Genomic DNA, 14523 nt, shown 5'->3' on the forward strand with positions numbered 1-14523 from the left:
TGCTTTGGCTGCTGAGATTTCTCACTGATGTGATGAAACACTCAAGAAGCCAGGACAGCAGTAAAAAGGCAAAGTAGAAGTGATGAATAGGGTCAGGATGTTTTTTTCTGGAGTCCTTTTAGAATGGCTAGGAATCGTTTGGATCTTTAGCTTTATTCATGATTCTTCAGACACTGCAAAACATGACTATGGAAAACAAGTAGAATTAGTAGGTGGGGCTACAGTAATGAAGGAATAAAAGATTCTACAGTGGAAAGAAAAATGAAGAAAGTACCAAGCATTTTTTCTAGAGTGACTTTACATCTGTATATCTGACACTACATCATGAGGTGGACCTTGTCGTTTAATTACCTCCATGTAATGAAAGTGAGAGAGGGCACGACTGTGCAGGAGGTGATCAGTTTGCCCTGATTCCTGTCATAATAACATAGTGAACCACTAATCTCTCTAGGTTTTAAAGAGAGCACTGTCTTAATAATAGCCTGAAGAATGCATTCATTCATTTTCTCCCGCTTAGCCTGAAGAATTATATAATATAATTATATTCCTGTTGTGTATATATAAATGTAGATTATGGACTATGTGAATACGCAGGAAGCGCAGGTTTGCTCCCAAACATTGGGTCTTTAGTAGGAGACATATAAACAATGATTTTATGATAAACAGAATTGTTTTTCCTGAATAGATTATTTAATTTCGTTAGCGTTGCTATTTGCATAACTGAGACTCTGCGGTTTACTCAAAAGTCATGACTGAAATCAGATTTGCCATGTCTAGCTTTGTTACACTAGCCATACACTGGTACACTAGCTAGTGGAAATGCTGCTACCTGAACTGGGCTTTTGCAATGAAAAAACTGTTTAGTTTGCTGCAATTGTAGTATTAGCATTCTTAAATTAGCCTTTAGCATACTAGCATAGACACTTTCAAATGGACTTATGTGTACACTGCTTTGCAACAGCATTCAAACCTCTGACCAGTTACCTCATATTGGTCAATTGTAAATGGTGCATTGAAATTATCCTGTAAAAAAAAAAAAAAAAAAAAGGAAAAGGAATTAAAAATCACTTATTGTATGGTATAAAAAATTTAGTATAGAATAGTAGTATAGTATAATATATAATATGCTATACTATATTAAACATCTATCTATCTATCTATCTATCTATCTATCTATCTATCTATCTATCTATCTATCTATCTATCTATCTATCTATCTATCTATCTATCTATCTATCTATCTATCGATTATATGATAAAGATCAGGCTATTTGCATCTTTTGATAAATCCAAACATAAATATTTTTGAGAAAGGACAGACAAATATTGCAAAAAATAAATGTTATCGATGTACGAGATGGTATTCGAGACTAGATTTGTAACAGGCCAACAGATGGCAGAACAAGGTTGCATGCACAGTCACAGGGAGCACCAACTTTTATAAGTAAGAGATGTTTGGAGGAACACTGGGAGGTGATGGTGTGTAAACATGGATAAATAAAGTAATTTCTTGTAAACAGAGCTCGTCTCGAAACCTTTGGATATTTATTCCTATAGCAATGATAATTAAAATATTTTCTCTTTAGTACACAATACTCAAGTATCATGTTAAATGTGTTATAGAGTTACACACCCTTTAGAGCTATATAGCTTTATCAACATTTTATAACACAATGCTTTTACAACAAATGACAAATAAGAACAATGCTTACTTCGATTTATGAAAACTATATTTTGCTAAATGTTAGGTGTTTATAAATGCAATGAAAAAAATTATGCATCCACTTTGCATCCCACTATTGACTTTTTCATTGCTATGGTTTTACATGTACATTTGCCACTTTTACAGCGCTGATTCATTTCTCTATTTAACATCGCTGGTCTTGTCACTGCAGGTATATTAATTCTCTTAGCCCTGTTCGTGGGTGTCATTAAAGCATCGCCCTATTTATTTTAGTTTTTAATAAATGGCAGATGGAATATTGACCTTTCAAGTAAATAGAATTCGAATGGAAAATTCACAGAAAGTAGATTATTCTTATTATCTCACCCAATCTGTTCATTTTTAACAAGAATCCTTTAGCCGGAGCAAGTTCTTTTTAATTGAAAAACAAATTCATTTAATGCTAAAAGATACCAATAATTAAGCTCTGATCATTAATTCCTTTAATTCCTTAAGAATGTTTTTCCCCACTGAAAGAGAGAGAACTTAATAATAAAACTACCAAATGGTGGGAAAAGACATTTTAAAAATAATTAAATATACACAAAGTAATCAGTGGCAGAACTGTATAATAAAGCAGAGGTAGTGTTGTGATATATTTTTTTTGTATCACAGCAGATTGTCGGCTAAAACAATTATGTATATCTCCAATAAGTAGGCCTCATAGTTCAGTGTCGAACTCCTATTTTAGTTTGGCATCGTTTGACAAATTCTGAGCTGGAATCATGACTCTGTACACGAGAACTCATTCTGCTACTTTTATTATCAATAAACACCATTTTCCCAGTTTCATTGGCAGTCATTCCTGCCCATACATTACACTGCCTCAACTATGTAAAACTCATGATTTATGCTTCGGATCATAAGCCCTTCCTTTCCCTCTCCATACACTTTCTACAATTTGGTGACGTTATTATTTTTATCTGTCGGGAAAAAAAAATTAGTTTCATAGCAATTTGTTGGCAAAAAAAAACCCAATTAATATTTAATCTGCGTTCAGGATTTTCAGGAGCAAAGCATCCAGACTCTACATCTGTTGCCTAAATAGTGACAGGAAAGCAGAGTAATAACGTTTTATTGTGATGTCTATTTTGTCTACAGACAGTGGAGGAAGTCTCTGATTATATGAGGAAATGTCTAAATGATCCAATGTACAGCAGGCTGCCAGGATGAACCAAATCTGCTGAAAAACTTAAAAAAAAAACAATTAAGGAGTAGCAATAAAGGCAGTTTGATGTTAAAATGTTATTGTTGCTCTTTAACCAAAAAAATGAACTGACCCTGAACATGCCTACCAAGTTCTGATTCGGTGCAATCTTACTTCCTGTTCGGTTGTTTGGCCGTCTGATTCATTGATGTATTACAGGCTACATTTTTGAGTATTCTTATTTTCTGTTAACTTGTGAGTGTCGATGGTGAAGATGATGTGTGCTAAATTTGGTGACATTCAGAAAATGTATTAGTGTAGTAGCAATTTTTATTTATTTATTAAATACGAGGGGGTGGAACCCAGAAAATCGAGACAAGCAATAGTAAAATCCAAAAAGTTATTAAATAAATATGAAGTCACAAAAACCAAGTTTGAAGGTTACATAACATTTGACTGCTTAATTTTCCGCATACAAACACGAATGTGAACAACGAAAATGCTGACAGTTAATTGGTGTTGGATAATGTTTTTTCAAATCGTGTTAAACATCGGATTATACTGATGCCATCAGCAAATTTCTGCCTTGTTGTGTAATGAACCATAGGATATTTAGCACCTAAAAATATTTTGACACGTTAGTAAAAATTCTGATCAAAGCTATTTTAATTCCAACGCAAATCATAGTTAGGTTAACAAAAACTAAGGACAGCTTTATTTCTTTTTTTTTTTTTTTTTAAATCCCATAAAAAATTCTTATTAGATCTTAGTTATTTTGTGCAAAGCATTTATCTCACGCAGATCAATAACACTCCTGTTGTTGAACCCTGAATTCTAAAGGCGCTTTCTTAAATTATTCAGTTAAAATGTACTACGCTGTTATGCTTCTTAAACAATTTCCTCACCTTATTAACCGTTCATGAGAGCAGTCCCAGGATTTTATTTTATACCAGTTCTTTTTTTATTATTATTTATTTTTAATTGAGTTAGCAATGACCCTTTGCAGCAACATATTTCCATGAACATAGACAGGTAATTAGGTAATCAAAGAGTGAGTGTTAGGGTTTTGACACCGAATGCTCTGTATCTGAAGCCTGAGTATGCAGATAGATAAAATCAATTGTGGAGTGAATGGCCTCGAGGCTGAACCACACGCACTGTTTAATTTTCCACCCATTTTCTTCCTAATTACGCCACCTTACTGTGTAATTCACCGTAAGTTTGCTTGAGGTTGAAAGATCTTATCTGAGCCCTCTGTTTGTGTTCGTTGCATTTTGGTATTCAGCTTGCATGGCCATTTGATGGAGTTTTTTTATGACCCCTGCAGACCAGGAACACCCATCAAAAGCTGCAGTTTTGGAGATGCTCTAAACCAGTCGTCTAGCCATCACAATTTGGCCCTTGGTAAACTCGTTTAAAATCTTACGCTTGTCCGTTATAGCACCACTAACAGGTGAAGAGATAATGTTATAATAAGGTACATAGTATAGCATAATAATATAAGGTCATAATGTTATGTTTGATTGGTGTATGTCTTTATTAAGTAGGCCTCTTGGTGAAGCTCAATCTTATCCGGGTTTTGCAGCATTTGACCAATTCTGACAGAAAGTTCAACTTTATACACTTTAGAACTCATTCTAAAACTAAAATACTGAAATACTCGTGTGTCTGGTTTGCGGGAGAATAAAATCACTCGTGGGACTCCCGCAAGAGAAAAAAAAAAAATAAATAAAATAAATAAATAAATAAATTACTACCAACAATTAAACTTATGTATCTACTGCACAAAAGCAACAATATAAAATAAAATGTTTTGCAGGCACAAGGTCGGAAGTGAACTCTCGCATGGTTGATGCAAAGTAGACTACTGGAGCACACCAAGGCAAAATATTACATACTACAAATATTACTTCATTATTAAAGAAAGCAACATACAACACAACGAAACCTTGGCCTATTTTCTTTGAGATATCGTTTCATGTTCTATGTTTTGAAAAGTTTCTTGTTTAAGTCCATGTATATAATTTACACAAAAGGTCAAACTCGAATCAAACGAAACATGTGTTAATTTTCATATTCAAAAGGGAAGCAAGTGAAACTAAAAAGCAGAGTAGGAAGAAGAAAGTCAGTGCATCTAAAATAAAACTACTCATACATTTTACCCGCGGACTTTTGCGAACGGGAGCTGCAAAAATGACGGGAGCGGGACAGAAGAATGCCATCCCATGCAGGTCTCTACTTTGGATCATAAGCCTATCCTTTTCCTCTCCATATATGTCCCCCTCCCCTCTATATTTCTGCTATACATTAAGCATCTGTCCAAAAGGCTTTGGTTACAGAACTGGCCTAGCTTTTTTTTTCTGTCTAACAGTCTAATCTGGCTTTAGGATGTTCTGCATCTTAGCCTTCCCTCTAAATTAGGCACTTGGTGATACATTGGGAACTTAGTATATTGTTTTATCATTTAAAGCACAGCCGACTTGTTTAGCTTGTAAAGAAAGTAGGCCTCATACACTAATAGCATATTAGTTCTCACGAGGCTCATCATATTTGCACATACACACTCACAAAACTATTTTAGGAGCTTTGGGTGTCAGGATCGCACATACATTGGGAAAGTGTGAGGACGTGAGGAGATGAATAACATTTACAGCATTACAGAAGTGAAATGTCAAATGATTGGGGGGGGGATATGTGTGTGTGCAGGAGGTGGTGACTGCTAAACACTGGGCCTACTTATGAATTAAGAAGTGTTTCAAGTTTTAGTCATTAAAATTGTTTAAAGATAAAAAATTTTGATTTTTTTTTTTTTTTTCATCTTTAGTTTTGTCCTGGTCAGGGTGGTGCTACTAGCCAGAGGATGTTCTAAGGGTACTGATCATGCAGTTGAAATACAGTATGCTTGCACATTCCCACTTTCGTACAAGTTAGCAATTCACTAATCTTGCTACCCTCATGATTTTAATGAAGCTGGAGGAAAACATAGAACCTTGAGGAATCCCACATGGAATTGTGGATTAACTCTTATGCCCATTAAATGAATAGTTAAATTGCTTGAGCACTATTTGAAAAAGTAAGAAGTAGAAAGTAAAGATATTTCTGTAAAAAATGTAATAAAGGAAAGTTAAAAGTTAAAATAAATAAAGTACTGATACCAGAAAAATCTATCTACAAAGTATTTGTACTTCGTTACTTTCCATCTCTGAACTGGAACAATTTGGTAGCCTTTAAGTCCTTGTGTAAATTTTCCACAGCTAAAGCTGGAAATAATGTAAATAACAAATGAGTTCTGAGAAGCGGAAATAATTTTATTAGCATATGCCTCCAGTTAGCCTGAACCAGTCTGGCCATTCTTCTCTGACCTCTAGTCCAAACCTCAAATGTGTATTGACTGATATTTTTTGTAATTCGTATTCCTGCGCAAATCGGATCTCTGGTAAGCAAGTGGAAATGCAAGTGGGCTACTGAAAATGGATACTGCAGTATATTAATGTTTCACATGGAAAAAAAGAAAACGTATCGATCGTTTGGCTGGAAAACCGAGATGAGCCGTGGCAGAGGATGGTGAATGTGACCGCGAGCTGATGTATGAAATACACCAAGAGGTGTGAGGAAAATTTCCGGAGGGTAAATGATTACAAGGGGTGGAGGGAATAAACTGTTTCCTTTTCTTCTTCCCCCATTTCAGGATTTCAGACATTATTTATATATATATATATATATATATATATATATATATATATAAATAAAAGCAGTGTGAATAAACACTGCTTCCTTTTTAAAGTTTGTCTCCATTCACACACTGTACAAGCCTCATCCATCTCCATCATCATCTTCCATTGAATTAATAATCTACAGTAGAATCTCCGAGGCGTCATCACGTAATTACCATAATTTCGATGTGACATGAGAACGCTACAAATTATTAGTTTAATTGTGTTCCCGAAGTGTAAATATAGACCTGTCTAGTCGAACGTGTTATTCTTGATTGTTGTCATGGTTACAGGCCAATGTTGAACAGGGAAAAGCATCTGGATTTAGACCTGTTATTATATTTTTGATCAAATTTGCGTTGGCTGTAGAGGGGCATGAATAATAAAACACTGAGCAGTCAGTCAGGCATGAATATAGTGTGTGGAGTTACTTTTTTTGGTACTGGTACACACAAGAAATAAACCATTCAAGTGATGAAATGGAGTTACCTCAGCAACATTGAAACTTTTTTTTTTTTTTATCCTCATCTCTTTAAGTTTAATGTCATCCAACATCCAGGAAACAAGTTGTTGTAATAAATACAGTAAAACTTGTGTGTGACTACAGTGACTGGGAAATTGGAAACTTAGTCCTGAAGCACTGAGCCTGAAGACTACTTCCAAGAATATTGCACTCAACACCTGCAAATTGTTTTTAAGAACTAGTAGGTGCCATGTAGGTGTATGAGGATGTTTTATTAAATAAACAGGTATTCCGAATTGTAATCCAAAACCATAAGACGAGCGTGGGTCATGTGATCAGGAAACATCCTACACATTAATATGTAACCAAACACGAAACCGGGACGAAAACCAGAACATTCTGTAAACGCTGTGAACCAAACGCATCACTACACAAAATTGAAATGGAGACAAATAAGAGGTGGTAGCTCAGGTATAAAGCTCAGAAGGTTTATACTGTACATTGGAGAATTAACCCACACCTACTACTGACCAGTCAGATTACTACTGACCAGTTAGATTAGATATTTGCCACAATCTATGGCAACTGAACTCTATGATTTGGTGTGCACAATTGATCAATTAGATTGGATTGGATCAGATTCAGTATGTCAAAAAAACATTCTTTGATATCCTGACCTTGTAATTTTGATGTCAATGCAGGTTTTGATTAATAGATTAGATCTTTCAAACTATGATTTGATAGTCTAATGTATGGCACCTTGACCTGAATTGTTAAATTAGATTGGATTCGGTATTTAAAAAAAAAAATATATCAATACTCCATGACATGTTGTCCTTATGATTTGGTGTGCCCATGTGGGTTTGATTATGAGATTAGATTAAATCTAATTACTTTAGAGTTTTGATAATCTATGGATTCAACTCCATGATTTGCTGTTCTCAAATGTTAGATTAGATTGGATCAGATTCAGGATTTAAACACTAAAGTTTAATTCTTAATGACATCTTGACCATATGATTTGGTGCAGCCATGCGAGTTTTGATTGTTACTTCAGCTCTTTCAAACCATGATTTGATGACGTGTTAGATTAGATTGGATTAGATTGGTTTTGCTATTAAAATAAAGGTTCTACACTCCCAGAAATTTTGACAATATGATTTGGTGTTCTCGTAAGGCTATATCTTTGATCTCTTTTTTCCAAATATTTTATTATATGTATATTTTAGATAAAAATCGAGATACATTACCAACCTGATCGCTTAATATGGTGTAAACATAATAGTAAATATATGATCCTTGTATAATTTAGACTTTGAACTGAAATATTAATCAGCGTAGAAATTGTAAAACACCAACAATATCGGCTTCTATACACACACATGCGATCACCCTGTTAGTCCTTTTTTTCTGGGAAGCGTCGGCAGTCAGTGACGGTTCTGACAAAAAAACACACGGCTTGATCACATGAGCTTCGACCCTGCAACAATCTGCCTGTAGCCTGAATCTGTCGCTCTAAGGGCTGCCAGATCCTGCTTTCACCCTACAAAGTCTGGAACATGCGTTTAAAGACATGGCTGCTCGCTTGGCTCCTGGACACTGAGTGTTTTAGCATAAAGTAATGCGAGGCCCGTGACAGTATGTGACGAGGGCTCCCTCTGCGTTTCCTGCTGTCCTTCCGCTGAGACACACAGAGGAACACTGAGTGACTGCGAGAAGCGTCGAAGGAGAACGCTAAGAGAGTGGTAATGAGCGAGAGAGGCGCGGATCTAAAATGACACGGACGGCAGGAGACTTAGCTTAGCTGGAGTTTGCTAGCTTTCATTCGCCTGTGGGTGGATTCGCTTCGATTAGCAGACGGCAGCGTGATCTCTGGCACAATCTGCGGTTTCTAGAAGTCAAAATTATCCGACACCATGATGGATATAATAATAATATATTTTTTTATATTACTGCTGATTCTTTATAGCCTCATTTACATCTTGACAATGGTTAGCAGAGAGAGGTATGTTGTTTGCAAAGCTAACTTTAGTTACACTGTTTGGGACAGCCATTTTCGCTCCTTCCCCAAACTGTTAGCACAAAAATGGAGTCAGGAAGATCTTCTGCTTTGGAGCTCCAACCCTATTGAACACCTTTTCCGATGAATGTGAATGCTGACTGCAACCCAGGCCTCCTTACCTCACCTACATCAGTACCTGACTGTATTAACACCATTGTAGCTGATTGAATGTTCAAAAATCTCCACAAGCGCACTCCAAAATCTAGTATAACATTTTGAAGAATGGAGGTTATAATGGCAGTAAATGTGGTCAGAAATGTGTAGAATAGAATGTTGAAAAAAGCTCATAGCAATCTTATAGTCAGATTTCCAGTCTTTTGTTTATTGTACTGTGGTTTTGACTTGTAGTTTTGATCTTGAAAAGGGAGAATGGATTTAATTGGTGCACTTTTTAATGATTAAATTCAATATTTGAAATGTTTAATGTGCAAATAAGGCTGCGGGCCAGGTTTCATCCCGGTATGCCGGTCCCAAGCCCGGATAAATGGGGAGGGTTGCGTTAGGAAGGGCATCCAGTGTAAAAACATGTGACAAATCAAACATGCGCGGATCTGCTGTGGCGACCCCTAATGGGAGAAGCCGAAAGAAAGTTAATGTGAAAATAAGGGTATTTTTATTAATTATAATTAATTGGCAATAAAATGTAAGGGGGGAAGAGAGAGAGAGAGAGAGAGAGAGAGAGAGAGAGAGAGAGAGAAAAGCTAGGTTGTATGCAGCATTACAGACATGAGAAACCCTTAATTGATTATACAGATCACTTGTGATGCTTTTACTCCTCCACCCTGCTGGGCTTCTCAAGGTCGCAACTCTGCCTTCCATCTCTCTCTCTCTCTGTCTCTCTTTCTCTCTCTCTCTCTCTCTCTTTCACTCACTCACACTCACTCTTTTCCACTCTATCACTCCCAAACTGACAAACAGATCACATTTCTCCTCCTCTTCATCTGAGAAATGACACAGCTCTACATCAGCAGGGGCAACTCCCTTGTCTCGTCTCATCTTGTCTCGTCTCTTCTCTTCTCTACTCAATTTCTGGTTCTGTTCTTTTATTTTATTTTCTGTTCTTCTCTTCTAGTTTCTTTAAATTTTCTGTTCTATTCGTCTCGTCTCGTCTCCTATCTTCTTGTCTCTGCTCTGTTCTTCTTTTCTACTCTTCTCTGCACTTCTTTTCTTACTGACCCCTTTAAACTCAGTTATTGTGTGTTATTGCTCTGGACTTTTCCCTGTCTTTTTCTAACTTTGTCTTTTCATATTCACGTTTCTTTTTTTTTCTCTCATTGTTTTTGTTCACATTTCCCATGTGTTTTTTTTTTTCGGAATATTGTAGCTGTTTTCGTTTTATGGCTATTTTTCCTTCCAAATTGTTGTATGAGCTTCTGACAAATCCATTGGATGTTTTTCATAACCTCAAGATACAGGAAGAGGCTAAAAATTGAAATATTCAAAAAGTGCTGCTTAACTTGTTTACCGTCTTCACGCTTTGTCCTTCAGACATCAGAACAATGGCGTGACTCGTCTGTCTGGAGCGCTCTGTTCTTTTTTTCATGCGGTGTACAGAATAAAGAACACAAGCTTTAATGCATGCTGATTACATTCAATTACTGAACCCTGATATGAAAGTGCATATCACAGCATCCTGCTTCCCATTTCCTGTTTTCTCACCCTTTTCTCATTGTTACAATTGTTTATTGTAGCTCCTACCATGTCAAAAGTATTGGGACACAACTTTTCCAATCATCATGACAATGCCCTTGTGCACAAAGCCAGATTTATGAAGATATTTGAATCTCATATAAAGCATCTTATGGCCAGGTGTCCACAAACAATTAACCACATAGCACCTTTTTTATTATTATTATTATTATTATTATTATTATTATTATTATTATTATAATATATATTTTTTACAGACTGGCTTTCATGATTGTAATTGATGTATTTGCACCGTAAGTTTACATTTGTTAGAATTAATAAAATAAAATAATTGTCTTTTTTATGTAAATGATAAAAATGTTGTACGTACACAGAGTACAGGCATTTATTTTTGATTTTAAACAAGTAAAATTAAATCATTTAATAAAATTATTAACAGTATTTAATGACTTTGAAAACAGTAATGCATACCCCAATCAAAATAAACTAAATATATATATATATATATATATATATATATATATATATATATATATATATATATATATATATATAATTTTACTGCTATTATTATTATTATTATTATTATTAATTATTATTAATATTGATATTATTTATTATAATAGTTTTTTATATAATAATAATAATAATACTTTAAAAATAGACAGATTTATACTGGTTCATTCTGCAGTTTGGTTTCAGCCTTTGCTGTAAACAGAGCTCGCTCCTTGACAAGTCCCGTAATGACTCATTAATTTTATGAATGAATCAATTAGAGCTCCTGGTAAATCAGTCGGTCGCCATCGATTCTGTAATAGAAATGTTTCATTGACTTGCGCTTTGCATCGGCGATGGTGGGAATCGAATTTCTTTAATCACGACCCATCATAAAAAAAAAAAAAGAGCCCCGGCACGTCATTTCTCTAAAGTCGAATAGACCGAATTACATCTGAATGGCCTCTGAATGGCTTTGTCTTCACGTGATCTCTTAACACATGGTGTCTACTTTTTCGCCACACCCTCGTTGCTTATCCAAATCCAAAGCAAATCATCAGCGAGCAGGGCATGAAATTTCTAGTGGGCTGCCAGGATGCTGATATGAAGTCTGGCAGCTTTTAGTTTTTTTCTAAAAAAAAAAAACTAAAAAAAAAAACTAGACAGATGGCACATGATGCATCGAATCACAGTTTACCAAGTCGCTTTGCATCATTCTGAATACAACAGTTGCAACGTCCAAAGCAAAATTGATCGTACTTTCCAATCTACAGTGTTGGAACATCTTACTGACTTTGAAAAATGTGTATATTAGTATTACACTGCTACAATATAAAGGTATTCTAGGCATAACATTTGGAAAAGCTAGGAGTGTCTTGCTGTTGATTGTACCAGGAATGGATTTGTAAGTTACATATGGATCTCTTGACCTCTCCACCAATCCTGGGAGACCTGATCTTCATGCCACGCCCTGCAAGCACTCATTCATTTCTACCTTATGCACATTAATCTTGAAGATCAATGATACTCAGAAGGCTTTAAGTGCCTGGTTTCTGTCTTGGTTTTTTTTTTCTCTTTAAAACTTGTCCACTAAATGGGCAAAATCGACCTCTTTAACAAGCTTGGATTGAGCAGCTGGCATGCTGAGGTTAGTGTGGCCCATTTCAGATCCTTTTTTCTGTGCAAATTTGGCATCAGACCATTAGCATTTTATTTCCATCATTTATTATAAAGCTCTGGTTACATAAACAGTTAGAACCACGAATTGGAAAGAAACTCTGATCTATGAATCGGTGCCATTTATTTACGTTTCAATAATTTTATTTCAATCATCCAATTTCTGTAATATCATACATACATTATATAAAGTCTTTCTCAGGTCTCTTGTAACATCATCAAGGCAGTGATGGAACAAAAGTCTTTGTATATGTCTCCTGATGGTGCATACCTACGTTCGCTCGGGGGTTGGAAAGAAAGAAAGAAAGAAAGAAAGAAAGAAAGAAAGAAAGAAAGAAAGAAAGAAAGAAAGAAAGAAAGAAAGAAAGAAAGAAAGAAAGAAAGAAGAAAAGAAGGAAAAGCAAAAGGGGAAGAAGGAAGGAAAAGCAAAAGGGGAAGAAGGAAGGAAAAGCAAAATGGGAAGAAGGAAGGAAGGAAGGAAGGAAGGAAGGAAGGAAGAAAGGAAGGAAGGAAGGAAAAGCAAAAGGGGAAGAAGAAAGGAAGAATGGAATAGCAAAAGGGGATGAAGGAAGGAAGGAAGGAAGGAAGGAAGGAAGGAAGGAAGGAAGGAAGGAAAAGCAAAAGGGGAAGAAGGAAGGAAGGAAGGAAGGAAGGAAGGAAGGAAGGAAGGAAGGAAGGATGGAAGGAAAGAAAAGCAAAAGGGGAAGAAGGAAGGAAGGAAGGAAGGAAGGAAGGAAGGAAAACCAAAGGGAAGAAGGAAGGAAGTAAGGAAAAAAGGGGAAGAAAAAAGAAGTAGACATAAAGAAATTAAGGAAAGAAAGGGAAAGAATGGAAGTACGAAAGTAAGGGGAAAAAAGGGGGGTGTGGAAAAGAAAGAAGGGAATGGAGGAAGGAAGTTCTTATTTTATCCGTTGATTGAGGGCCTGTCCTGCTCACACAATGCTGACTTTACACTCAGGTGGGCTGTGTCCCAAACCTGCAGTGCTGAGCGGGCAGAATTCACAGTGACATCGGATCTGTCCCGAAGCGATAGTGCTGTGAGTTTGGCTTGGAGCGTGCGGGAAACTGTGCATGATCCTGGATTTACTGTGCCGCAGGGGCTAATCGTAAACACTGGTTCCGGAAGCGTGGGTGTGAATTGGGACGTGTTCATGATGCCTCGTTTAGGGATTACGGCTAGCAGAAAATTGCTTTCTCTATTAGAACGGAAGGCCGGAAGCGTTTGTTCTGTCGCTTTGAGATCGCAAGTTCGGGTTCTGTCTAAGTCCAGCAGAGCGAAATTAGCAGTGCTGTCAGGATGCTAGTGCTGGTCAGTGTGCCTTGTCTGTCAGAAAGAAACTAGCTAATCATAAGTGTGTGTGAGGTTGTGTATTTGTAAGAGGGTGCACCTACTTTGCATTCATATTTATCAGTTCTTTCAAAATAACGTAGAACATCCAAGAGAGAGAACAACAGAGCAGGACGTTGCATGCTAATCCTTTTCTGTGGTCGCCTTTTTTAAACACTCAATGTTCTGGCATCTACAGGAAAAATGTGTGTGTGTGTCCGGAGCGTGCCAAAAATACGGATTTGTTGCTAGCGCACTGGGCTGCACAATGCTCTAAAAGCCAGTTACTGTTCAATTTTCCCAGCGTCGCGGGTGATTTTTCTCACTTGCGTGGCCGTGGCTGATTTGAAAGTGGCTGCAGGCGTATCGATCGGCCATCGGAGTAAAAATAGGGCCTAGGAAAAACAACAGCGAGGAGAAGAGGCCATCGTTAGTTCGCTTGTGTTCATAGCTCACGGTATGTTGAGGGGACGGGCCGAGAGTCGGCGTACAGTAGCGCCCCGAGCAAACATGGCTGCCTGGAGTCTCACCGAGCTGTTGTGAAGCTGCGGCTAATTGCTGAGGTGGTGCGGTGGCGAATATGAAGGATTTATTAAAGATGCTGTAGATGTACACGTTCCCATCGCTCCAGATAATTATTTTTACGGTGTCTTCAGGGCACAAAAACTCCTCTAGGATGATATTATAAGGTTTTTCTTTAGATAATTCCAGCCACTAAAGTGCATTCTTTTTAAATAAGTTATAGATATGAATAGACACTCAAAAGA

General features: G+C 36.6%; 1 protein-coding gene and 1 long non-coding RNA gene across 3 annotated transcripts in view; both read left to right on the forward strand.

Annotated features, from left to right (window-relative positions):
• nrg3a (neuregulin 3a) overlaps positions 1 to 14523 on the forward strand; it is a 365695-nt gene that overhangs the window by 34427 nt on the left and 316745 nt on the right. The window lies entirely within an intron of this gene.
• Positions 1895 to 10014, forward strand: LOC310725554. The gene is made up of 4 exons (XR_014533417.1): positions 1895 to 5882; positions 5930 to 7149; positions 7214 to 9533; positions 9699 to 10014. It is a non-coding gene; the product is annotated as an uncharacterized lncRNA (long non-coding RNA).

Source organism: Silurus aristotelis (genome assembly GCF_946808225.1).
Source record: "Silurus aristotelis genome assembly, chromosome: 4".
Classification (NCBI taxonomy): domain Eukaryota; kingdom Metazoa; phylum Chordata; class Actinopteri; order Siluriformes; family Siluridae; genus Silurus; species Silurus aristotelis.